Source organism: Cricetulus griseus (genome assembly GCF_003668045.3).
Source record: "Cricetulus griseus strain 17A/GY chromosome 1 unlocalized genomic scaffold, alternate assembly CriGri-PICRH-1.0 chr1_0, whole genome shotgun sequence".
Classification (NCBI taxonomy): Eukaryota; Metazoa; Chordata; class Mammalia; order Rodentia; family Cricetidae; genus Cricetulus; species Cricetulus griseus.
This window is the reverse complement of record NW_023276806.1, coordinates 231,828,431-231,855,491: the sequence shown is the minus strand read 5'-3', so window position 1 is coordinate 231,855,491 and position 27,061 is coordinate 231,828,431. Positions and strand designations below refer to the sequence as shown.

Below are 27,061 nucleotides of genomic sequence, written 5' to 3'. Positions count from 1 at the left end.
AGGCCATAGAAGGTGCTGCTTACTGCCTTGTTCACCACAGTTTGTAAAGACTGCTTTTATTTTCCACCCTGTGGTTTTCCAAGACAGGGTGTGCTACTCTGTAGAGCCCTGGATATCCTGGAACTCACTCTGTAATCCAGTCTGTCCTTGAACTCAGAGATCTGCCAGCCTTTAGCTCTCAAGTGCTAGGACTAAAGGCGTGGACTACTATGCCCATCTCTCATCCTGCTTTCTTATAGAAAAAAAGGACCACCAGTCCCGGGATTGCACCAACCACAATGGGCTGGGCTCTCCTTCATAAATCACTAAATAAGAAAATGCCTGCTAGGCAATGGTGGCGCACGCCTTTAATCCCAGCTCTTGAGAGGCAGAGACAGGTGGATCTCTGGGAGTTCAAAGCTATCCTGGTCCTGGATATCCAGAGCTACACACAAAGAAACGCTGTCTCAAACAAGAAAAAGAAATGCCCTACAGGCTGACCTATAGCCTGATCTTCCTGAGGCATTTTCTTAATTGAGGTTCAGTCCTCTCAGATGCCTTTTGCTGTGTCAAGCTGACATAAAACTATCCAGCACACACGTGATTGGGCAGAAAGGGGACTCTAATGGAAACTGAGTTGTCTAGAGTTTCCTGGCTTTCTCTGTGAACATCTCCTACCAGGATTTGGCCAAATCTCTTCAGAAATGGGGATCTCCAGCAGGAGAGAGGGCTGAGTGGAAAGAGCACTGGCTGCTCTTACAGAGGACCCCGGGGTTGATGTCTGGCTCCCATGTCAGGTGGCTCCAGTGCCCTCTTCTGGGCTCCACAGACATCACACATGTGATATATTTTACATACATGCTGTGAAAACACACATACAACAATCTGAAAAAAAAAAACAAAGAACCTAACAGACGCTGAAGCATTTGGCCTTGTCTAAAGCACTCCAGCCTCATGTGAGGCCCCTGACCTTGGCAGAGACTCTGCACTGTCTTGACTGCTCTTCTGTGCAGAGAGCGTCCCCCTTGACAACCCAGAGAGGAGTACACAGAGATGCAGGGATGGGCACCAAAGCCATGGGGCTGTCCAGCAGCTGCTCCCTCCCCAGCAAACTTTCATTATGGGGCACATTTTTTCTGAACACATCCATTTCCCCAGGTGACCAAGAGTAACTAATACCATCAGTACCTGCTGAGCCACACCTGCCCACTGAGTCTCCCAGTCACAAGAAAACTGGCCCTTTAATATTTTGAAGTATTTTTTCCTTTTTTAAAATTTAAATTAGAAACAAGCTTCTTTTACATGTCAATCCCAGTTCCCTCTCCCTCCCATCCTCCCCTGTCCCCCACCACCGACCCCCTATCCCAAGCCCTTTCTGCTCCCCAGGCTAGTGAGGCCTTCCATGGGGCATCTTCAAAGTCTGTCATATCAATTGGAACAGGGCCTAGACCCTCCCCAGTGTGGCTGAGAGAGTATCCCTCTATGTAGAGAGGGCTCTCCGAGTCCATTTGTGTACTAGGGGTAAATACTGATCCACTACCAGAGGCTCCATAGATTCACCAGGTCTCTAAACTGACCTCCTCATTCAGGGGGTCTGGATCAGTCTGGGATCCATGAGCAACCACTTGTTCAGATCAGCTGTTTCTGTGGGTTTCTCCAGCCTGGTCTTGACCCCTTTGCTCATCACTCCTCCCTCTCTGCAACTGGATTCCAGAGTTCAGCTCAGTGCTTAGCTGTGGGTGTCTGCCTCTACTTCCATCAACTACAGGATGAAGGCTTTATGATAGCAATTAAGTTAGTCATCAATCTGATTATATGAAGGGCAGTTAAGATACCCTCTCCTCTACTGCCTAGATTATTAGCTGGAGCCATCCAAGTGGATTCCTGGGAATTTCCTCAATGCCAGGGAACACAAGCACTCTTACAGGCCTGGTGTGGGAAAGACTTTTGCATTCATGCACAGGGCTCAGCAACCCAGCACTGCTTGACGCTCACACTAGGGTCATGCCAAGGCTATGAGGAAGGACACACAGGTGCCCAACCTACTAGAGAGGCAAGTCCTTAGACAACGCAGTGCAGCATGGAAAACGCTCACTCTGGGAACATGCAGGAAAGAAATCACAATTTGAGGCAGGTCAGTGTGAGCCTTCCAGTGAGATGGACCTGGGTGTGAGCATCCCCTCAAAATGCCTGCTAGTGCTGAGGAGGCTGGCTGCACACCAGCATGCTAAAGCAACTGAACTGCCAGTGTGTGAAATCTCAGACCACCAACAGAGTTCTACCCTGCCCCTGGCCAGAACAGACAGGGCTGTGGTTGGGTGCTTTGCACTGAAGCCGCTAGGCAGCCACCAAGGTGCTCCTTCCAGCCTGTTACACTTCCAACTAACACCTCCTGCTCCTGTCCCTCCTGGGATCCCAGTGACCTTGCCAGGAATTTCACTATGAGAACAGAAGAGATACAGATCCATGTCTGAGGTAAGAAACTTCACACATGACCTTCTGAACTCAGATCAAAAGGAGAATTGAGACAGGCTTCAGGCCTCAGCCCTGGTTGAGGCTTTGTCCTTTAGTCTCCCCACCCAGGGACCCCACCCTCTCTACACAGCTAAGCTGGCTCAGGGAGGAGATGCTGGAGCTGCACCAGGCCCTGCTTAGAAGAGCAGGACGCCTGGGAGGCACAGCCCTGGTACCCGACACCCAGAAGCTCAAGGAGCAGATGAGATGCAGTGACATGGACCTTGTTCTCTGAACCTCTGACCCCATGCACTGTCCCATTCCCCACTTCCACAGCCACTTTAGAGTGGAAGGGACACCAGGAAGAGAATGCCACTGGGAAGCCACAGCCTCTTGGGTCTGGGCCATCCTCACTGTGACCCTGCCCACAACAAGGCTCCCAGTCAAGCCCTCAATATAACACACGGAGCACTTACAAACACCACAGACACAGTTACTTCAATTCTGATTTTGTTTAAAAAACAAACAAACAAACAAACATGATAAATCAGGAACAGGTTTAGGAGTGGTGGTGATGCAGAGGGAAGCATGGACAGGATGAGGGCTGACTGGGGCCGAGGGCAGGGCCGTCTCCACCCTGATCCCTGGTATCTTCTTCTAATGAGAGAGACGGCCACAGTCCAGAGCGGGTCATTCCTCTCCTCTACCGTGTCTGTTCAACTGAAGAAAAAAACGCCATAATAAGACTCAAGAGGGGAAATTTAAATTTCTCTCCCTCCCTCCCTTTCTCTCCTCACAGCTGTGTCCTAGGTTCAGAGGATACTCTTGGGAGTAGGAACACTCCCTGTTGCTGGATTAAAGAGGCGGAGAAAGACCCCACACAAGGGTCCCTCACCAGAGCATGGAAACTCCAGGAGGGGAGCCAGCAACCAAGGGCCATTCAGCACCAGAGGCCTCTACCCAGAGGTTTACATGAGGCACTAACAAGGAAAGAGGGAGCAGGATTCAACAAGATGCTTCAGAGGGCAAAGGTGCTGTCACTAAAACTGACAACCTGAGTTCACGCCGAAAACCCACAGGGTGGAGGACAGACAGCCAATAGTATCCTCTGATCTCTACATGCTGTGGTATGTACACACACACACACACACACACACACACACACACACACACACACACACACACACGCACGCACGCAGCAGGCAGGATGGTGGGGGTGCACTCACTGTAGGAGGAGATGTCGATCTCATCGGGGAGCTCACTGATGTTGACCTCAAAGCGGTCCTGCACGTCATTGAGGATCTTAGCATCATTCTCATCTGACACAAATGTGATGGCCAAGCCCTTGGTGCCAAACCGGCCTGCTCTGGCCACCTGGGAGGAGACAATGAGAAGATCACGAGTTCACAGGGGAGACAGAGATAAAAGGGAAGGGGACAGCGTGTGCATGAGCGCAGGCACACACAGAGGAAGTGGGGGGAGGGCGGGCAGCTTACCCGGTGCAGGTAGGTGTCCGAATCCTCTGGCATGTCATAGTTGAAGGCGATGTTCACACGCTCAATGTCCATGCCTCGACCAAACAGGTTGGTGGCCACAAGAATCCTCCGCTGGAAATCCTTGAACTGCTGATACCGAGAGAGCCTTTGTGAGGAAGGAGAGGAGAAGCTTGAGATTCCCTTCTCACCACACCCCTTCCTCCCCAGAGCACAAATCCCTTGTTTCTCACTCACCTCTCCTCCTGGGGCATGCCGCGGTGGATAGCAATGGCGGGGAAGTTCTGCTCCACCAGAAGCTGGGCCAGGGCGATGCACCGCTGCATGGACTTCACAAAGATCACCACCTGCGGAGCACGGGAGTGATGAACATACAAGTTTCCACAGTCATCTCAACTTTCAATGGTTTTTAAAGTTTATGTGTGTGGGTGATTTGCACGCATGTAAGTGTAGGCACATTCATGTCTGACGCCTATGCAGAGTCAAACGAGGACACTGGACCCTCCTCACATGCCAACTGCAGTCACATGATTAGGAACTGACATGCTATGGAGAATTGGGGAGCCCTGAAGAACAAGAGTGCTCTTAACCTCTGAGTCACTGTTTTGTTTTTTGAGACAGGGTTTCTCTGTGTAAACCTGGCTGTCCAGGAACTTGATCTGTACATGAGGCTGGCCTTGAACTCACAAAGTTCTGACTGCTTCTGCCTCCAGAGTGCTGGGATTCAAGGCTTGAGCCATCCTCACAGGGCTCTGAGCCACTCCTTCAGCCCAGCCCCAGTGGTATCACTACTGATAAATCTATATATATATATATATGTGTGTGTTTGTGTGAATGTATGCAGGTATATACAGGTGTCCTTCAAGGCCAGAAGGGTGTGCTGTATTTGTATCTGTATCTTTATCTGCTGGGGCCAATTACAGGCATCGGTGGGAGGGAGGGGGTGTGGATCCTCTGAAGAGCAGGGCGTTTGAGGTCCAGTCGTCCTCAAACACATTATATAAACGATTCTGACCCCACACTTGATCTCAGAGATCCACCTGGCTCTGACTACACAGAGTCAGCTTGGGATTTAAGACTCCCATACTAGCACACCTGGTGAATTTTTGTTTGGTTGTTTCTTTGGTTTCTCTGTGTAGCCCTGACGGTCCTAGAGCTCACTCTGTAGACCAGGTTGGCCTAGAACTCAAGAGGCTTGCCTGCCTCTGCCTCCAAGAGCTGAGATTAACGGTGGGTGGCACCACTAACCCACCCTGGCAGAATTTCTAACGAGTTCCTCAGGCCCTTTTCTGTCTCAAATGTCCCTTCACAAATGTCCTTTTCCTCTCTGGAACTTAACGCCTGTGCCTAGGCCAAGATTTCTCAACAGCCTGACCTCTGAGCTGCCATGGACACAAGACCTCAAACTGGCACACACACGTGTGAGGCGCCCTCAGGAAGATGGTAGGATGTGAACTACAGTCTAGAAAACCAGATGAGCCTCTGGAAACACTAAGAGCCCCACAGGCTCTGCAGCCAGCTGAGCACAGGCTGACACTGCTCCTCCTGGGTGACTGTAAGAGACGACAGCAGAGCCACCACGTCAGTACCCAGCTCAATGCGTTCCTCCACTCACTGAAGTCATCACGGACTCTACCTCAGCTGTCTCTCACACCTTCACACCCTTGGCTCCTCAATCACAGGCTACTTCTCCACAGGCTTCTGCCACGGCTGGGGATGCCCACTGCTCAAGACCACACAGACCCTCAATATTGACCTGGTTGAACTCAAGGACATCGAGAAGGTCAAAGAGCTTCCGGTTCTTCTCGTTGTCCTTCAGTTTCACGTAGTATTGCTGCAACCCGTGCAGCGTCAACTTGGTCTCATCATCCACGAAGATCTCCATAGGCTGAGGGAAGGAGGGGTGGGGGCAGGAGGAGGGCAGAGTGGGGGGTTAAACCTGGGGGGGTGGAGGGTGATGGTCTCCAATACACCCCATGGACTGATGGGGAGTAGAGAGAAGACTGAAAAGCCCTCCCCATCACAAGAACGCTCTGTACTGAGGTCCCTTTCCAGTTAGGTACGGCAGTATCTGCAGCAGCTGAATTTTAAGCTCAACTGAGAATGGTCAGAGGAGAAAGGAACTCTGCACAGAGTGGTGAAGCTTCCAGCTGCAAGGTGCCAGTGTCAGAGCTGATGGGGGAGCATTAGCTATGGAGATGGTACTCCAGGGGAGAGTTAGCTATGGAGATGGTACTCCAGGGGAGAATTAGCAATGGAGATGGTACTCAAGGGGAGAGTTGCGATGGAGATGGTACTCCAGGGGAGAGTTAGCTATGGAGATGGTACTCCAGGGGAGAGTTAGCTATGGAGATGGTACTCCAGGGGAGAGTTAGCTATGGAGATGGTACTCCAGGGGAGAGTTAGCTATGGAGATGGTACTCCAGGGGAGAGTGAGCAATGGAGATGGTACTCCAGGGGACAGCATAGTCAGAACACACAGCAGAGGCAGCAGTGAACCGGCCTGGGCATCGACACCACAACAGGCCAGGGCTGACTGCCCCACTCAACTGTCCTCTCTGCACTTCAGCAAATGTCCAAGACCAGAAGGTTGCAATGGACACAGCCAAAAACGCCATTCAAAACCTGGGCCTTAGTGGCATGCTGTGATCCCAGCTCTCGGGTGGTTGAGGTAGAAGTTATTAAAGAGAAGCAGACATTGCTCAAGCTGGGAGACACCTTGTACTCAACACACTACTCAGCTTTAGAAGAGAGTTTTCTAAATTCAGAGTCAAACCGTCTATACTTGGGAGGTGAGGGATGAACACACTGTGCTGGCCAACAGAAGTACAGGCTCTTTCCCACAGCCCACAACAGAACCTGCACCTTCTGAGCTCTAACTCCTGACCAACCCTCAACACCTTCCATTTCTCTGGAGCCCTCACCCCTGCAGATGTCCGCTTTCCTGGACTCTAAGGGCTTCTCTCCTCCTCTCCTCCTGCTCCCTCCTCCCAGCAGCTGTGAGATTTACAGCTTCCCTGCCCTGTTCTTTTTCTCTGAATATCTAATAATACAGTGAGGTTTCTGCATCAAAGGGAAAAGGACAATAAAAAGGAATGGACCTTACATTTTAAAAAACTATGCACCCACCCCTAAACCTTGAAGGGAAGAAGGACATCAACCATGGACAGACACCAGTTAACTGCAGGACAGACTTTCCCCACTCTCCATCCTGTCTGAGACAGTTCACATAGAGCAAGGGACTAAGTGGGTGTCACAGAAGTCTCTTCCAGAAAGCAGCCTGGCGAGGAAACTCCCCAAATAAAGTCTCACAGCCTCCTCCTAATTCTAGCCCCTCGCCTGGCCCAAGAGCAAAGCATCTTCTCAAGGGAAGGAAAGGGTCAGGGAGGGAAGGACACCCCACCCCCTGCTCAGTCTCGGCACCGAGACCCACTTGTTACATCTCAGTACAACTTGTCTTTTGTCTCTTCCCATCATAAAAAACAAAAAGGAAAAAAATCCACCACCCCACTCAAGACACCCTCCCAACAGGTATGGGGAAAACGGGGTACAGCACATTAGGTTCAGGAAAAAACCGGGCACAGGAAAAGAGGCTGGCTTGGTCCTCAGCATCCTGGTCAGGCTCCCCGTGGCCTCCGCTGCTGCCATCCACAGCTCGTAGGTCTGAATTCTCCCGTCGTGCCTCAGTGCTTCTCTGCTGTCAGCTCTCATCAACCAAGGCTCCGATGGGTGCAAGGAGGTATGGACAGGAAGGAGCGGGGGGCTGCGGGGCTGAGGTGCCAAAGGCCCCCGCCCTTGGAGGTGGGGACTGGTGGGTTCATGGTGCTGTTTGTTCTTCTTCTGGACAGGCCTGCCACCTGACTGACTGTCCCTGTCTTGCTCTCCTGCCACTGACATGTCTGAGTTTCGGGGAACAGAAGCTCCAGCTGAAGGCTCCATGCCACCTGGAGGGGGTGTGGCTGTGGGGTGTGTGGAGTTGATGGGCAGGCGATAGGGCACAAAATCTTGCCCTACCCCTGGGTAGGGAGAAGAGGCTCAAACATGTGATTCAAAAATGTCAAATGCTACCCGCTCTCACGTTAGCCCGACCAAGTCTTCCGGAGTGTCCCTGGCACGCGCACAGCCCCTTTCGCTAACTGTCTCTGCCTCTCTGTTTTTCTTCAAGGAGTCGTCACTCCCAGATGGACACAAGCTCCCTTCTTGGTGCTTGAAGGACAAGGGAGTCTGGAGGAAGAGGGCGAGGAGGGGGAGGAGGCATCGGGCGGGGAGTGGAGGGAGAGAAGGTAGAAGGGTATTTACATCTTGCATGAACTTGCGGCAGACTGGCCGGATCTCTTTGCTCAAGGTAGCACTGAACATCATGACCTGCTTCTCATGGGGGGTCATGCGAAAATTTCCTGGACATCCCGACGCATGTCTGCAGGGTAGAGTCACAGGAGGAAACGCGTCTGTGATTTCAGTGCCCTGAGGCCACAGCCAGTGATAATCCAGAAGTCACTCTGGAAAAGTGGGCCCCTTCTCTCCATTACCTACAGGAACCAGGCAGGCTTGGTGGGACGATCCTGTAATCCCAGCACTAGGAGGTGGAGGCAGGGGGATCAGAAGCTATGTATTGACTTTTGAAACCATTCAAGAAATGTCACTGGACCCAAAGTCAAAACTAATAAAATGGGGATAAAATCTACCATAGGTTCAGGAACAGTAGCCCTCAAACACAAGTTATGAGGCTAGAGAGAGAGGCCCAGAAGACCCGGGTTAGGTTTGCAGCTCCCACAATTGTCTGTAACTTAGAGCTCCATGGGAAACTCAATGCTGCTGGCCTCTATGGAAGCACCCACAAAATTAAAATTAATAAACTTAGAGCTTGTACCAGGCTTTATGTAGCCCTTGCTGACATGTAATTCATAAAGATCCACCTGGGATTAAAGGCACGAAAGCTGTTTTGTTTTTAGAGACAGAGTGTCAGTGTTTAGTCCTGACTGTCCTTGAACTTGCTCTGTACACCAGGCTGTCCTCCAACTTAGAGACCCACAATCTTACATTAATCTGGGAATGAAGGTGTACACCACCACTAAGTTCTCTTTAGCCTTTATTATGTGTGTAGGTGTTCTGCCTGCATGTTATGTCCATGTACTGGCCATGTGCCTAGTGCTCAAAGAAAGCACAGGAAGGTTTGAGTCCCCAGGAACTGGAGTTACACAGTTACACATTTCCCTGAGGGATGTGTTGGGATGAAAACCAGGTCCTCTGGAAGACAGCCAGTTCTCTAATCGCTGAGCTATCTCTCCAGTTCTTAGCCCATGAAAATATTTGTTTAATATGCATGGGCATTTTGCCCACATTTTGGGGTCTGTGCTGTTTTATATGGTGCCCATGGAGCCCGAGAGGAATAGACTGTTATGAGCTGCCATGTTGGTGCTGGCATCAAACCCAGATCCTCTGAAAGCAGCCAGTGCTCTTGCGGATGAGCCATTCCTTCAGTGATGCCCCCAAAATTCATTTTTTTAAAAAAATATTTACTATGTATAGTGTTCAGCCTGCATTTATGCCCATAGGCCAGAAGTGGGTACCATATCTCACTACTGGTGGCTATGAGCCACCACATGTGGTTGCTGGGAATTGAACTTGTGAACTCTGGAAGAGCAGCCAGTGCTCTTAACCTATCAGCCATCTTTCCAGCCCCCAACAAAATTCTTTATTTTTGTTTTTGTTTTTCCAAACAGGTTTTCTATGGCTTTGAGACTTTCCTGTACTCACTCTTTAAAACCAGGCTGGTCTCAAACTCAGAGATCCATCTGCCTCTGCCTCCCCAGTGCTGGGACTAAAGCTGTGCACCACCACCACCCGGCCCCCAACAAAATTCTTAATATTCTCTTTTAACCCCACTTGGCACACTACACCACCAGAACACATGACTCACCAGATGAATTGCAGAATTGACCTCTAGAAACCTGCTCACTTATCAATTCTGACCACACAGGCTATACTGCAGAGGTTCCCAACCTGTGGGTCGAGGCCCCTTGGGTGGGTGGAGGTCAAACAACCCTTTCCCAAGGGCCCCATATCAGATATTTACATGTGACTTGTAACAGTAGCAAAATTAGCTATGAAATAGCAGCAAAAATAATCTATGGTTGGGGTCAGCACAACCCTAGGAGGGTTATGTCATTAGAAAGGTGGAACCACTGCTGTCCAGAGCCATCAGTCATGGGTGATAGGTCACGAGTCGTCCTTGCACGCAAGTGCTCCTGTGTCAAACAAACATCATTGGGCTCCAAGGGGCAGCTCCCCAAAGCACCTGAGCCCAGGCGGAGCACTGCCACTCACCGAGCTGTTCAAGCATCTTGTCACATTCGTCCAAGATAAAGTGTTTAATGTGCTTGAGGTTCAGGCTCTTATTTCGAGCCAGGGCTAGAATTCGGCCAGGAGTCCCCACCACGATGTGTGGGCAGTTCTTCTTCAGCACCTCTTCATCCTTCTTGATAGACAGACCGCCAAAAAACACTGCCACCTGTCAGCCAACAGCAAAGTGTCACAGGAAAGGGCAAGGATCCAGTCTCCTGCAGAGTCTCCTTTTCTTCCTCTCACTGAGTAGCCCAGGCCCCCTGAACTGACTTTGTGGATCAGAAGAGCCTGTCACTGTACTAAAGGCTCCTATGCAGCCTTCAGGAACTCATCAACTACAGCGGCTCCATGCCTCAGGACAGTCAACTGTTACCCCACAAGCTCCCAGGACCTCCGCTGTCCCAGGCTCCTCACCCTTACCTTGACATTCGGCATGTACTTTGAGAAGCACTCGTATTCCTTGCTGATCTGAAAAGCCAACTCCCTAGTGTGACACATCACCAGCACAGACACTTTCAAGGGAACAAATGGAGACAACACCCTATCAGTCCTTTGTCACCCTCTCTCCAGAGTGTCTGTCAACAGCAGCATCTGCCAAATTGTTGGTGACATCAAATCTGAGGTTTATACCAGTAAGCCTTGCTGCTGTAAGCATTATGTAGCCACAAACAGCCTTCAGTGTATCGGCCTCAAAGCCCTCTGCAGCACTGCCTCAAACACACCTGCCCAGTGATTGGCTCCAGCTGCTGCAGTGTGGCCAGGACAAACACTACTGTCTTCCCCATGCCTGACTTGGCCTGGCACAGGACATCCATCCCCAGAATGGCCTGAGGGATGCATTCATGCTGGACTAGAAGGAGAAAGGGGAGAAAGAGAGAGTATAGTAGGAAATTACCAATACGGAGTCAGGTAGAAATATAAGGGTATTTAATAGGGAAAAGCCTTACTTACAGAGCAAACCAGCCAGCCGGTGGTAGTCTGTACAGCAAGAAGCAAAGAGCAGCCAAAAACGAAACGCAGTCCCCCTACTCACTCTGACCACGCCCTCACAAGCCCTCAGGTACTCCTGTAGCCAGCCCCTAAGAAGGCGTGGCTACAGCTTCCCCTACAATTCCCCTTTTAGTCTAAAAGAGGATTAAGACTTAACATTATAAAGGTAAAATATAAGAAGATACAACAGTCTGCTTATGTCACCTCCTAACTATCTATTTTAACTAAACCCTAAAGTCATCTGAAAGAGGTGTCCAAGCCTGAACACCCCCTTCCAAACCGAACCATAAATAATAGGAAGCTATCCCTAACTAGGTATATACACTATCCTAAGTGACAACAATGGGGAAAGGGGGCGTAGCATTCTCCAAGTTACTTCCTGCTGAAATGGGACGATGATAGTCATGTGGGGTCCTGTAGGAAGAAAATGTTAGTATCCAGTCCATGTTAGATGGGATTCACTTGATTGAAGATCTCGCTTGAAATCCTCAACTTGATTGAAGTCAGTACCCGAACCTCTGGCCGGAGTGTCAGTTGAAATGGAGCAAGTTGGATCCAGTGCAGTCGAGGAGGTGTGGCCCATTTTCTTTCCAGGGTGTCCAGGGATTGCTGTCAGGCAGGTCTTCATTGACTGTGTGGGACTCAAACATAAACAGCAGAGAAATGCTTGCTTGTGTATGTACACATGCTAGGGAATGCAACCATGAGAGCATAACAATTATGAAAGGGTGTACACCTTGAGAGAAAGATCCAAGAAAAGACAAAGACAGTCCCCAAATTCTTCTTTTATTCTGTATTACATCAATTGGCTTCTTGATACAATACAGAAACACTAAAGCTTAGTTAAATAATGTGCTTGGATTTTAGAGGAGGAAAGCCAAATCCACCTCTAAATCCAGCATTGGTTTAATTGAATAGGGACTAGGAAATAAAGAAAAATAGAGTTTTTTGAGAGACAGCTGTAAAGTTTACCATATGGCACATTCCTTCTATTTGATGGTTATAGCTACCTTCTCTTCTTAAGCATCTACCCATGCAGTGTCCTTTGCCTTCTGAAGATGAGTTTGCCTGTGAAGATAAAAGCAAAATACTTCCCTTTCCTTTGGGGGGTTTCTATTTAGTTTATAAGATATACCTTAGTAGAATACCTGTCATTTGTCCTCGTCGAGAGGTTTTTCCTTTTCCAGTCGAATCTTGATCAACTTTGATGGTATCCAAAGTTTTTCTTCTCCTGTAGAAACCAATGCAAAACCCCTACCCCAACGTAACACATGTCCTGGTTTCCATACAGAGGTTAGTACATCTTTGAAGTATACTGGCTGATTGAGTTCAGCAGTTTTTTCCGTAGTCCAGTGTCTTTCTGCAGCTGTTTGTCCTTTTTCATTGGCATTAAGAAAGTTTAGTGTTAATAAAGCATTATGCAACCTATGTTTGGGGGGTTTAGTCTTCCAAGCTTGTTTGTTGAGCATCTCCTTAAGTGTTCTATTAGATCGCTCAACCACTGCTTGTCCTGTAGGATTGTGTGGTATACCAGTAACATGCTTTATGTTATAATATTTGAAAAATTGTTCCAATTTCATAGAGACATATGCTGGAGCATTGTCAGTTTTTATTTGTGCAGGTATACCCATAACTGCCATCACCTCTAGCAGGTGTATAATAACAGAATCAGCTTTTTCAGAGTTAAGAGCAGTAGCCCATTGGAACCCTGAGAATGTGTCTATGGTATGATGCACATATTTCAAATTTCCAAACTCTGCAAAGTGAAAGACATCCATCTGCCAAACCTCATTTCTCCGAATGCCCTTAGGATTACAACCTGCTGGCAATGGAGTTTGATTATAAAAGGAACAAGTAGGACAGTTTTTCACTATCTCCTTGGCCTGTTGCCAAGTGATGGAGAAGTCCTTTTTCAAACCTTTGCTATTTACATGATATTTGTTATGAAAATCTGAGGCTTCTAGCACACTTCCAATTAATAAACGATCAATCTCATCATTGCCTTGTGCTAGTGGGCCAGGCAGACCCATATGGGATCTGATATGTGTAATATACATAGGATTACTTCTGTTTCTGATAGTTTCCTGTAATCGTAAAAACAGAGAAGTTAATTCTGTATTATCAGGAACAAATTCTGCAGTCTCAATGTGTAACATGACTCTCTCTGCATATTGGGAATCAGTAACTATATTAAGAGGTTCTGTAAAATCCTTAAGTACCATGAGAATTGCATATAATTCTGCCTTCTGTACAGATGTATATGGACTTTGAACTACTTTACTTACCTCACCTGCTTTATAACCTGCCTTACCTGATTTGTTGGCATCAGTGTAGAAGGTAAGAACTCCAGAAATGGGAGTTTGTCTTACAATACGTGGAAGAATCCAGACTGTCTTTTTTATGAATTTAATTCTGTCAGTTTTGGGATAGTTGTTGCTAATTGTTCCCAAAAAGTCAGTAAGAGCTATTTGCCAATATTCATTATCTTTCCATAAGGAAGAAATTTCTTCATTAGTTAAAGGTACTATAATTTCTGCTGGATCTTTTCCAGTCAGCTGGCGAAGTCTTAATTTACCCTTTAAAATCAAATCAGAAATCTTTTCTATATATGTCTTTAATTTTTTATTCTGTTTATGTGGCAGAAATATCCATTCCAATATAGTGTCTTCCCTCTGCATCAGAATTCCAGAAGGGTATTCTCTGGATGGCAAGATAACCAGAACACAGTATAAATCAAGGTTTATCCGATCTACATGTGCATTCAATATTCTGTTTTCTACCCATTGTAACTCTTTTTCTGCCTCATCAGATAATATTCTAGGACTGTTTAGGTCCTTATCACCTTTAAGGGCCATTTTTAAATGCTTTAAGTCATGTCCTTCTACACCAATAATTGTCTGTAATTGAGAAATTTCCCCTAATAATTTCTGAAGAGAATTAAGAGTTTGATACCGATCTCTCCTAATTTGTACCTTTTGAGGTCTGATTCTCTGTAAGTCTATCTTGTAACCTAAATAGTTAATAGAATTTCCTCTTTGTATCTTTTCTGGTGCAATCTGTAATCCCCAACGAGGCAGAACTTCCTTCACCATTTCAAACATACGTTCCAAAGTTTCCTTATTAGAATCTGATAAAAGAATATCATCCATGTAATGATAAACAAGAAATTTTGAAAATTTCTTACGAATTATTCCCAAAGGTTGCTGTACAAAATGTTGACACAAAGTAGGGCTATTTAGCATTCCTTGTGGCAAAACCCTCCTTTGATATCTCCTAACTGGCTGTGAATTATTAAGAGTTGGTACAGTAAATGCAAATTTTTCTCTATCATTTTCCTGTAACGGTATTGTGAAAAAACAGTCTTTTAGATCAATGACTATGATAGGCCAACCTTTAGGTATTAAGGAAGGCAATGGCATTCCAGGTTGCAGAGAGCCCATTGGTTGAATTACCTTATTTATAGCTCTCAGGTCTGTCAGCATTCTCCACTTACCTGACTTCTTTTTGATGACAAATACAGGAGAATTCCAAGAACTGGTAGATTCCTCTATGTGTTCAGCATCTAGCTGTTCCTGTACTAACTTTTCTAAAGCCTCTAACTTCTCAAAGGTCATAGGCCATTGTCCTACCCAAACTGGTTCATCTGTAAGCCACTTCAATGGCAGGGCCTTTGGCTCCTCTGAAGGTCCATCATTTGTACCTAGTTTCTGTACAGCATGGATGGTTGGTAACCGTTTTCCATAGCGTCTTACCAGATCTTTTCTACTATCTAAAGATTGTACATAATTTGTATCTGACACTGGAGGAATATTAATCTGAGTATTCCATTGCTGTAAGAGATCACGACCCCAGAGATTTATAGCTATATCTGCCACGTATGGTTTCAGTATCCCTTTCTGTCCTTCCGGTCCAATGCAGACCACTGAGTTAACACTCTGTCGAACTCTAGATAGAGTTCCAATTCCTAAAAATTGTACATTTGCCTCTCTAAGAGGCCATTTCTGAGGCCAAGACTTTTGAGTAATAATAGTTACATCTGCCCCAGTGTCCACTAAGCCAGAAATAACTTTATTATTAATTTTCACTTTCAACTGAGGCCTTTTATCATTAATAGAAGCTTGCCAAAATATGCGTTTCTCATTTTGTCCATTCACACTTGATTCTTCATCACTATTCAAACTACCATCTAGAGCAATATCTTTTTTCACAATAGGCAAAGAACTATCTATTGTTCCTGTGAGAGATTGTCTTCCACTGCTATTGGGAATGACCTGACCTTTCTCGATGTGGGGGTCTTCTTGAGGCCCCCCTCGGGGTTTCCCGACCTTAAGGGGTTTCCTTGTATGTCCCTGGTCGGTCTACATTCATTGGTCCAGTGTCTGCCCTTACCACATCTTCTACACAATCCAGAAGGCAGTGGCCTTCCATATGAGGCATTGTTAGAATTCATTTGTCTACAATTTCTCTTAGTATGTCCCATTTTACCACAGTTGAAACATCTAGGTTCCTGGAGCCTTCGTGGTCTCCAGGGGAAGGCTCTTCCTCCCCAAGGTTCTGGTTCATAGTAGTAGTAACCTCTAGCCTCTTGGTACCTATGTTGACCTCTGTAAGGTGCTTCTCCTTGCCAAGCCCTTACATCCTCACCTCTAGAACTTTTAATTTCCTGTTGCCGTTTTAAACCTTTGGAGATGGCTTCTCCTACCCAAGCTCCAGTATCTTGCACATTATAGTCAATGTTGGCTGCATACAAAACCCATTCTTCTAGCGGAGCTGATCTGATCTTTAAAGGCAAAAGTATTCTTTTGCATATAGGGTTTGCATTTTCATAAGCTATTGTATATATAATTGATTGTCTTGTTTCTGGATCTGTTACCTGTAATTCTACTGCCCTAGTTAACCTTTGTAAGAAGTCCTGGAACTGTTCTGTAGGTCCCTGTTCTATTCTGGTATAAGCTTCTAGGTGTTCTCCTGGCTCACGAACCTTATCCCAGGCATTTAATGCTGCTTTCCTGCATAGAGACAGTATATCGTCATCATATTCAGCCTGAACCTGTGGGTCAGCATAAATACCCTGACCAAGAAGCTTATCTAGAGGGGCTTCAAAACCTTCCTTTATGCCCTGACGCTCAAGGAGCTTTGCCTCTTCCCTTACCAATGCCTTCCACTGGATTTGGCATGAATTCTCAAGTACAGCTGCTACCAATCGTTCCCAATCTGTGGGTGTCACCCTGTTAAAGGTTGCCCATGAATGTAATAGCTGTTTTATGTATGGGCTATGGAGACCATATGAGACAACTGATTCTTTAATATTCTTAAGATCCTTCGGCTGTATAGGTTGCCATTCATAAACCATTCGTCCATGAGGGTGTTTCTTAGAAGCTGGCTTTTCTACCATGGTAGCTGGGTACACTAATGGTGTACGAGTAACAACCTTAGAAGAATAGTCACGATACCTGGGTGGAGTAGGTGCCTGGGATTGGAGTGATTCTGCTTCTGAGGTATCCCAATGATCTTTAAGCCTAGCAATGATATCCTTTTGAATAGTTTCAATCTCCTTAATCATAAAAGATTCCAAGCACCTTAGTGAATCTGTAAATTGCTCTAACTGCTCATCTACATGTTTTTCTAGGTCTTTCATACAATCATCCTTAGACAGCATCTGGATGGCATGGAAACTGCCTTCTAGGTATTGGAGTCTAGATTCCAGGTCATGATTTGCTGATTTTGAGTCCTCAGCAATCGACCGTATGGCCCTATGTAATCTGTCAGCCCTGTACTGTAAATTATCTTCCAAACATTCAAATCTAAACTCAAATTTCTGATCTGCTACCTTGGATGCTTCAATGACTGATTGAATGGCATTGTCCAATTCTTCAACCCTATGCTGGGTATTTTGCACCGTTGCATCTAGTTGATGAGTAACATTGCCTATCTGAGTTTCTAGCTGGCTACAGATATTCTTTAGCTGGTCATGGTCTTCTGACAGCCTAGCCTCTAAGGCCTCAGACATGGAGGATCTCTCTGTGTTTATCTTATCATAAATACGCTGCATCTCATCAGACAGCTCTGTCTTTAGTGTATTGGACACAGAGCCAAGCTTATCATCCAATTTCTGTTCCACTTGCTGCACAATTGTGGTCTGACCTAATCTGTTTTCCAAAACCTCATTGCATAAAGCTGTTATTTCCTGCAAGCAGGTGGTGAGGTTATTTCTGTCCCTGTTCCTGAGTCCTCTGGCTAGTAATATTATTTGTACCAGCAAGCTAACTGCCATGACAGCATATAGGCCAGTAATTGGCAAATTAGCATCCTCCTCAAACAGTGAATTCACGTAATAAGCAAAAACATTACCAATTTTAGCAAATGATAAATATTCCGCCATAATTTTACCTGATTTCTACTCCAGATGCAGTAAATATATTTGACCAGCAGGTAGCACAGGTCTTCAGTTATTCCGAGGCGTTTGGCAGCAGTTGGTCAGCGGTGGAGAGAGGTCACAAAAGCGGCTGCGCTTATCTTAGAGAGTATACAGCTTTGCGGCTTTCCCGAAGCAGCGGCCAGTTTCTCCGAGCTGGGTGGATGGTTCTGAGCAACTCAGCGGCAGCAGGTCTGCTGCTAGCCGGGAACGCCTGTGGAGAGAGGGCGCTTTCCGGGCCTAGGCCACGGGACCGATGGAACCCACAGCCTGTCCCAAATGGGGTGTGGGTTTCCAATATCCCACTTCTGACACCAGATATAGTAGGAAATTACCAATACGGAGTCAGGTAGAAATATAAGGGTATTTAATAGGGAAAAGCCTTACTTACAGAGCGAACCAGCCAGCTGGTGGTAGTCTGTACAGCAAGAAGCAAAGAGCAACCGAAAATGAAATGCAGTCCCCCTACTCACTCTGACCACGCCCTTACAAGCTCTCAGGTACTCCTGTAGCCAGCCCCTAAGAAGGCGTGGCTACAGCTTCCCCTACAAGAGAGACTTTATGCACCATACCAAACCCCTTTCCTCCAGTTGATTCTCCAGAATCACTTTTCAGACTGACCCATCCTCTCTCTCTGTCCCCTTAGTCACATTTACACCCAAATCAAGTCTCAACTGTGTCCTAGCTTCAGGTCTCCTGGTGCTTCTAAAAACTCTCTTGCACCTACCAACAGCTCACCTTCCATGTGCCTGGCTGTCTTAACTTTCCTAACAATCCATGAACCTGAATGCCTAACACAGGCCATTTCTCCTACATAGGTTGCCATGCTTTTGGGTTATGTAACCCTATAACCTCAGACAAAATGAAGGAGTTGGTACTTGCCCCAGAAGCCAGCACTTTTAGAGCAATCACTAAGACTTCAGCTGGTCTGGCCCAAAAGACAGGATCTAAAACTCTAGCCCGGCCATCTCTGAAAGGCCAAACATCCAGAAAGAAGAAGACCAAGCATCAAGAAAAGCTGGGCACAGGACGAACAGCATCCAGTCTGATCAAAGCTAACAAGCATCTTCTAGTGCTAACATCTGGGTACATTCTCATTGCCTGGCCTATATACCCTAAACACAAATCCCATCTTTAAGATGCAAAATGAGGTCCCTATGCCCAACAATAAAATGTACCCTCTGACAGATGCTCAAAGCCACAGTCCACGATGGCCTGGAGCAACTCTGGCTTGAGCAGGAAGTCTCGAAAGCCGGAGCTGTGGATGGAGGAGCTGTGGATGGAGACGTAGGAGCCCTTCACGTCTTTCTTGGCAGGAGCTTCCCTCCCATCTCCACCTGCTGCTTGCACACCATGGGATCTAGGAGACCCGCGCTAACCCCCGGCTGCGAGCTCTCCGTTGGCCGGGCCAGCAAGTTGAGTACCCTGGATCCAGGGATTCGAGCCCAGGCCTGAGAAGCGGCCCGGAACAACCACAGCATTGCGGTCAAATCTCACAGCTGAGAGCCCAAACCCCTTAGACTCTCGCGGCGAGTGTTGACGAGTGGAATATTATTTTAAGATGAGTTACAATTGTTTATGCTGTGGAACATTTGTTGAGTGATGCAAAGACGTGTTGCATTCTTTTTTTTTTTAATGTTTCATTCTTTTATGTTGCATTTGTTTAACTCTGTGAAGCTGTGGTTTTTTGCGTGTCTAAAAAACCTGATTGCTCAAATAAAGACCTGAACATCCAATACCTAGACAGGAGAGGGACAGCAGAGAGAATAAATAGGTATAGTCACAGGTTTCTGTCCCGACTGGTCCCACAGCTGTTTAGTTCCAAATAAACACACAGAGGCTTATATTAATTGTAAACTGTTTGGCTGATGGCTCAGGCTTCTTATTGGCTAGCTCTCTCTGAACCATGAACCCATTTCTATTCATCTGTGTGTCTCCACATGGTCTTGGCTTATTGGAGATGCCCGAACCTCTTGCTTCCTCGGCAGCTACATGGCATCTCCTCCTTTCCTCTTCCCCTTCTTCTCCTCGTCTGGTAGCCCCGCCTACACTTCCTGCCTGGCTATGTCCTGCCTGTCCATTGGCTGAAACAGCTTTACTCATCAACCAATAAGAGAAACATACATTCACAGCATACAGAAGAAGGACCTCCCAGAGCAAACAGGAATAGAAACAGGGAAGAGAAGATCAAGGAAAGATAAAGAAGGAGAGAGGACATCAGGGGCCACCCAGCCACCCAGCCACACAGCAAGCCTGGAGTAAGGAGTAAACAAAGATTATAGACTAGAGAAAGATAAAAGCCCAGAGGCAAAGGTAGTTGGGATAATTTAAGTTAAGAAAAGTTGTCAAGAAATAAGCCAAGCTAAGGCCGGGCATTTATAAGAAATAATAAGCCTCAGTGTGATTTATCTGGGAGGGGTGTGCTAGAGTAAAGAACAAAGATAAAAAACAGCCAACAACATGAGCCCACAGAGGATGAGGCTAAAGGGGGAACCATGGCTGCCTGGGCTGTCACACAGGCTCCTGGCCACACATTTCCAAGGGTCTCGGGCTGTCCTGCCCTCATCAAACTTTCAGCCACAAGGAACTTTCTATCCTTTTCCAGCTGTGAGAAGAAAACATCCTGTTTTCTTTTTTTTCCAGGGAGGAGGCAGAGCCATGAAAACCAAAGGAGGCTGCGAAGCCTGGACCCAGGGAACTTTCCGGAACTCTGAGACAGACTGGTGTCTGTTCTTGGTTGTCAACCTGACCACGTGCGGAATTAACTGTTTGATTTGAGGTAATTTGCTCAATTTGAAGTGGGAAGATCAACTTCTTCCCGGATCTTTGAGGAGGAAACAACAACCTTTAATCCAGATCTTGAGTCTGGAGAAACCCTCTAACCTGAGCCATGCCTTCTGCTGGCAGCCTGTACAAGACATGGAAGAAGGGAGCTTGCTGTCCAAGCCTGCTGCTCCTGCTCTTGCTAGCAGGTCAGTTCCTTCACTGGATTAGAGCCGACTGCTTCAGGATTCCAGCACATACTGCAGACCAGCTGAGACATCCAGCCTCAGGGACTGAACAACTACTGGATTCTTGGACTTTCTGTTCACAGGCAGCCATTGTTGGATTAGCTAGATCACAGCATATAAGTCATTCTAAAATATCATAGACAGACAGACAGACAGACAGACAGACAGACAGATATTGTAAATCATTTCTATTACTGTACAGTACCCCGACTAATACAGATTTTTGTAAGAGAAGTGGTTCTGGAGCAACAGAAATATAAGGATGATTCTTTTAACAATCTGGAGTAGCCTTTCCAATCTTCCAACATCTACAGCTACCAAAGCCTCTCCAGTTTCTGACACCTGTCTTGGGATCTGGGAGAGCACGGAAGACTCATGGTGTGAACTGTTTTACAAATGAAGGAGATAAATGCATTTGATTATCCTGATTTATCAATTGTGGATCACAACAAGTCTGTTGGCTCTATATAAAACTTTTGGCAGTTTGTGGGAAAATAAGGAAAATGATGATGCTGGTCTGTTGCTCTCAGCATCTCTGGGTAAACTGACTGACAAAAGGAATGGGCTGTGTGATAAAATCAACCTGTTTTAGTATCTCAGAACACAGTGAATGACACAGGTCACATAAGGATAAAACTGACCTGCTCCAGATGGGAATAAACAGTCTAAAGGTTTCCAAGTGTGCCCTGGGAGACAACCTTTTTTTTATTACATTTTTATTTGTTTTACATACCAACCACGGTTTCCCCCCCCCCTGTTCTCCTCCTCTCCCCTCCCATCTCACTTATCCCCCCACCCACTCCTCAGAAAGGGTAAGGTCTCCCATGGGAGTCAACAAATCCTGTCAGATAAAACTGAGGCAGGACCAAGACCCTCCCCCTTCATCAAGGCTGAATGAGGCATCACACCATAGGGAATAGGTTCCAAAAAGTCAGTTCATGAGCCTCGGACAGACCCTGGGCCCACTGCTAGGGGCCCCACAAACCGACCAAGCTACAGGACTTGAACCCACATGCAAAGCACCTAGGACAGTTCCATGCAGGCTCCAGCTGTCAGTCTGGAATCCATGGGCTCCTGTTAGCTGTCTCTGTAGATTCCCCATCATGATCTTGACCCCATCCCCTTGATCATATGATCCCTCCTCCCTCTCTTCATCTGGACTCCTGAAGCTCAGCCCAGTGCATGGCTGTGAATCTCTGCATCTGCTATAAAATACTTTAAACGTTACATTTTAAGGTCACATAGCATTTCTTAAGTAAATGATAAAAAACAGTCTTTCCAACAGCTCACAATGCAATAAATGCAGATAAATTGTCACACAGCAAGGAAGGAGCACTGTATCTCACTTAACTCCCTAATTACTGGGCGGCTGCAGACTGAGGTCTTCATGTTGTCTTATCTATAGAGGGAACCCTATAAAACTAAACTACTGAGGAATCTGAGAAAAATAAAATTGTGTGCTATATCCTACGTGTCATAAACATCTTAAACATTTTGTGGTTAGTGGTCATCAAATCCATGTTTCTCAGACTGCAGACTGTTTACACAGAGCTTTGACTGAGAGGCCTCTCCAGCATGAGCTGCAGGGCAGATGGTGAAGCCATGAGCTCATTCGGTACTCTCCAAGACACAGTGGCATTGAAAGTATTTTAAATCTTAAAATATATATTTCTGTCCTGCATGTAACCCTTTACCATAAAAAAGGGAAACTTGTAACTCTTTCTTGGGGCTATGAAGTTAGTTTATTTTTTGTAGTCCTGGGCAGTGTGAGAATCTTTCCTTGTGGTGTCTGAACAAAGGACATAAAACTAAGGTTAAGAATTTGTGCAGATCCATTTAATTTTGTGCAATCTCAGATGTATCATAATGCTCAATAAAGAATCACAGGCAGACATGTCAGCACTCATGCATGCTGGAATAGAAGGAAAGAACACACAAAAAAATAAGGATTTGTGCAGAGTTTATCACCGTCCTCAATAATCAGCCAGACCTGGCACTGTAATTAAGTAGTTTCACACCTTTTACCTTGGCTCAACAAACCAGACGGCTGCCTATATGTCCTTGTAAATAAGATTGTATTTTTCTGGGAATAGTTTATATTAAAACCCATTAACAAGGCATCTGGTCTAATCTAAAGCTACTTGTAAGTTTTAAATCAGCTGTCATGGCAGCTTCAAAAATACAGCTGTGTTCTTAGCTGTGTCCCAAGGCTGCTGGTTTTTTAAAGTTTTTATTCTAATATTTACTTTTTGTTGTTTTTGTAAACTTTATGTACATTGGTGTGAAGGTGTCAAATCTCCTAGGACTGAAGTTACAGACAGTTGTGAGCTGCTATGTGGTGCTGGGAATTGTGCCCAGGTCCTCTCGAAGAACAGTTCGTGCTCTTAAACACTGAGCCATGTCTCCATGCCCAAGGCAGCTCACCCTTCCTTCCCTCCCTCCTCCCTCCCTCCCTCCCTTCCTCCCTCTCTCCCTCCCTCCCTTCCTTCCTTCCTTTTTTAGAAATAACTTCCTTATTGACCCTTTGGGAGTTTCCCATCATGCACCCATTTCTGTTCACCTCCCTGTCCCCCCATATCCTCCCCTCACCCCTACCACGCCCCCACCTAAGGAAACAAATCAAAGTAACCAAGCAAGCCAGCAAAAGCAGAAAAACAAAAACAAAAAAAACCCAAAACAAAACAAAACAGAAACCACCACAACAGAGAAATCTCTCTGCTTCTCCTCCTCTCCTGCCTCTCCACCACCTCTTCGTTCATCCTGGTGCAATGGAGGCTTCGGCATGTCATGTAGTGTCCCTCTCTGTCCGTCAGATTTTCTGGCAAATGTCTACTGCAATGAGTCATTGGTCTGGTTCAAAACCTCTGGCTTCCGGTGCACCATCCTCACGGGATCCTCACCAGATCTCCTCTGGGGTATCCTGTGACCACCCTGAGTCTGGAGATCTTGTAGGTATCATTCCACAGGACCAGTCCCTCACCAGCTCCAGCAGGTTCTAGATGGGGTAGATTCTAGGGTGGGTGAACCCAGTGCCTGGATAGTAGTAGCCAAGTTGGTCAGTCAGGGCTCCTGGGGCCACCCAGCTTGGGTGAGTGGGTGGAGTCAGCTCCCTATGTGCATGCCCTCAGGGTGAGTTCACCCTGGCCTGTGGTGAGGGGTGGGGGCCACCTCTCCAATATGCAGGGGCCAGCTCTCTGACTGTAGTGTGCAGTGAGAGGCAAGGCCAGCTTTCCCAGGGCCAGAGAAGGCCAGTTCGGTTCAGTAAGGCCCTCTGATGTCATCTTACATGGTTCCTAGGGTCTCCTGAGGTGGCACAGACACACACAGAGACCCCAACTGTAGCTAGACCATGGACCCAGACATGGCCCTCAGCAGCAGCCAAAGCAGTTCTTTTTTTTCCTTTTTCTTTCTTTCTTTCTTTTCTTTTCTTTTCTTTTTTTTTTTTGAGACAGTGTTTCTCTATAGCTTCTCTATAGCTGGCCTTGAACTTAAAGAGATCTGGGATCAAAGGTCTCTGCCACCACTGCCTGGTTCAAAGTAGTTATTAATGGGAACCTATAACCCCTGACTTTGGGTAGCATCTCTTTGTGTTTATTTTATTCATCAAAATTCTATAGGCTAATATTATTAATATCAACTGGACAATACAACTAACAAGGAGCCACCTTCTTGACAATCCACAGATAAAAATGTCTAGTAGATGGGAATGTACTCATGAGACACACACACACACACACACACACACACACACACACACACACACACGATACAGGCGGTGGGGGATTTCCATAGCTTCTAGGGAAAGAACGCAATTAGCACATTCAAAATTACAGAGAGAAGCAAAAATATTCTGGAGTCTGTATTTTTTTGTAGCCTGCTACGCCCACAGCGGTCACGCCGGTGTAGCAGAAGATGCCACTAAGGTGGGCTAAGGCCGATGGGTTGGGGTCTGCGCTCCCTGGAGATGAGCCCCAGGCGGTTCCCTGGCAATCAGCTGCGAGCATGATGCCCGGATGAGTCAACTCGAAGTCGCTGTCTTTGGTGCCACTGCAGCCTCTTCTTCCTTGTCTTTTTGTTCTGTGTATTTCTTGTATCTTGCCAGCAAACTGCGCTGATGTTAAAGGAGCATCTGAGGACATGCTGAACTCTGCCCCACCGTTTATCAAAGCCTTTGCTGAAGTGGCCAGTTCAGGGAATAGATGGGTAAATCATGAGGGAAAAAGACAACTTTGGAAAGACTTGCCTTTCCTGGAAAGATTAGCTAGATCTAGAAAGCCCTGGTGTATATTGGATAAAGAAGAGAGAAAAGAAGTATTAGAAAACATGAAGCCAGCATTAAAATACTGGGTGACTTTATGGAAAGATTTTGAGGCTTATTTTACAGGAGACTTAGACCCTGGGACCTAACGATATCTAGGTCCTGAGAATCAGGAAATGGGTAGAGACGTGGTTGATGGTATGAGACAGATTTGGAGAACTCTTAGATCATGTCCTTGGGCAATGACCGCAATCTGATGCTTAGAATAGATCATCTAAAAACAATTATGCTGTTCTTTTTCTTTCTGTTTTATGATCTGGTGATGTAGCCCCCTTGCCAAGTTCCCTGATCCCCCTTGCCAAGTTCCCTGATTGTAACAGTATATAAGCACTGCTTGAGATGAAGTAAAATTGCAGCAGCATATTCAACTACATTGAGTGTGTCTGTCTGTCATTTCCTCGCTGATTCCTGATTTCTCCTTGAGCCTTCTCCCTTGTTCTCCCTCGGTCGGTGGTCTCCACGAGAGGCGGTCCGTGGCAGTAGCCATGCCTGGCTATTGACCAAACAGTATTTTATTCATCAACCAATAAGAGAAACATATACACAGAAGGGCATCTCCATCTCACCTGCCCTTCTGTCTGTGATCCTTTATCGTATTTTTTTAGTTCATTAAAACATTTATTGGTTATTAGTGTTTGCAGAGTCCCTGGCACTGGAAGTCATCATCCCTCACAAAACAAAGATGGCTGCACCCTGACAGAGGTGATCACCTCCTTGGTCATCAGGCATCTCTGCTGAGGCTCCTGGAGCTCCTGACTTGAAGATTCAAGGCTAGAAGAGAAACCACAGGGTCAGAGCCTGGAGCAGGAGATGAAGTAATTTCCATCTCTGCTGTTCCCACAACCTATATTTTAAAGGTTTATGAATTTTATATCTATGAGTGTTTTCTTGCCTGTATGTATTTGTACCATGTGTCTATCTGGTGTCCACAGGGGCATTTGATGCTATGGAACGGGAGTTGTAGGTGGTTGTGAGTCACTGTGTAGGTGCTGGTGTCTGAGCCTGGTTCCTCTGCAAGAGCAGCAAGTGCTCTCAATCCCTGAGCCATCTCTTCAGTCCCTGCATCATGTCTTTTCAAAAAAAATATTTATTTAATTTAGAAGCAATCTTATTTTACATATCAATCCCAGTTCCCTCTCTCTCCCATCCTCCAGTGCCCCCCACGATTCCCCCATCCCACCCCCCATCCACTCCCCTGGGAGGGCGAAGCCTTCCATGGGGGATCTGTCAAACTATTTTGGGAGGACCTAGGCCCTCCTCTATGTATCTAGACTGAAAGAGCATCCCTCCATGGTGAATGTGCCACCAAAGTCCATTTCTGCACTAGGGATAAATGCTGGTTCCACAGTCAGAGGCCCCATAGACTGCCCAGTCCTCCTAACACCCACACTCGGAGGGCTTGGATCAGCTCAGTGCTGGTTCCCGAGCTTTAAGACTGGGGTCCGTGTATTCTCACTTGGTCAGGTCAGCTGTATTACGAGAAGTTACAGGTTAGGATATCTTTATTCAAGTAATACCGGCCAAGCACAAGCCAGAGCATGCCCAGAGGCAGCAGGCTAGGGAGGCTAGAGAGAGAGAGCTCCCCACGTCTGCCGCCCCTTAAGAACCCACCCCCACTGTGTCATCCTGAACCTCCCCTGACCGCGCCCTGATGGGCGGAGTCAAGCACATCTTTAGCTAGCTCCTAGGAGGCGTGGCTACAGTGTCTCCCTACACAGCTGTTTTTGCAGATTTCAGCAGGGTCTTGGCCCCTTGGCTCATCCCTCCTCCCTCTCTACAACTGGATCCCAGGAGAAAGGCTCAGTGCTTAGCTGTGGGTGTCTGCTTCCATTAGCTACTGGATGAAGGCTCTAGAATAGAAATTAAAGTAGTTATCAATCTCATTACAGTGGAAGGGCATCTAATGTAGCCTCTCCACTATTGCTTAGATTCCTAACCGGGGTCATCCTTGTGGATCTCTGGACATTTCCACAGCGCCAGATTTCTCTTTAAGCCTATAATGCCTCCCTCTATTAAGGTTTCTTTCTTGCTCTCCTCTATTCTTCCCTGAACTCAG

General features: G+C 46.7%; 1 non-coding gene and 1 pseudogene across 1 annotated transcript; both read right to left on the bottom strand.

The window, feature by feature from the left end:
- Positions 1 to 3,054: 3,054 nt before the first annotated feature.
- LOC113832492 lies at positions 3,055 to 11,116 on the bottom strand (annotated as a pseudogene).
- On the bottom strand, positions 10,123 to 10,199 carry LOC113832499. The gene has a single exon (XR_003479806.1). It is a non-coding gene; the product is annotated as a small nucleolar RNA SNORD83 (small nucleolar RNA).
- Positions 11,117 to 27,061: the final 15,945 nt, after the last annotated feature.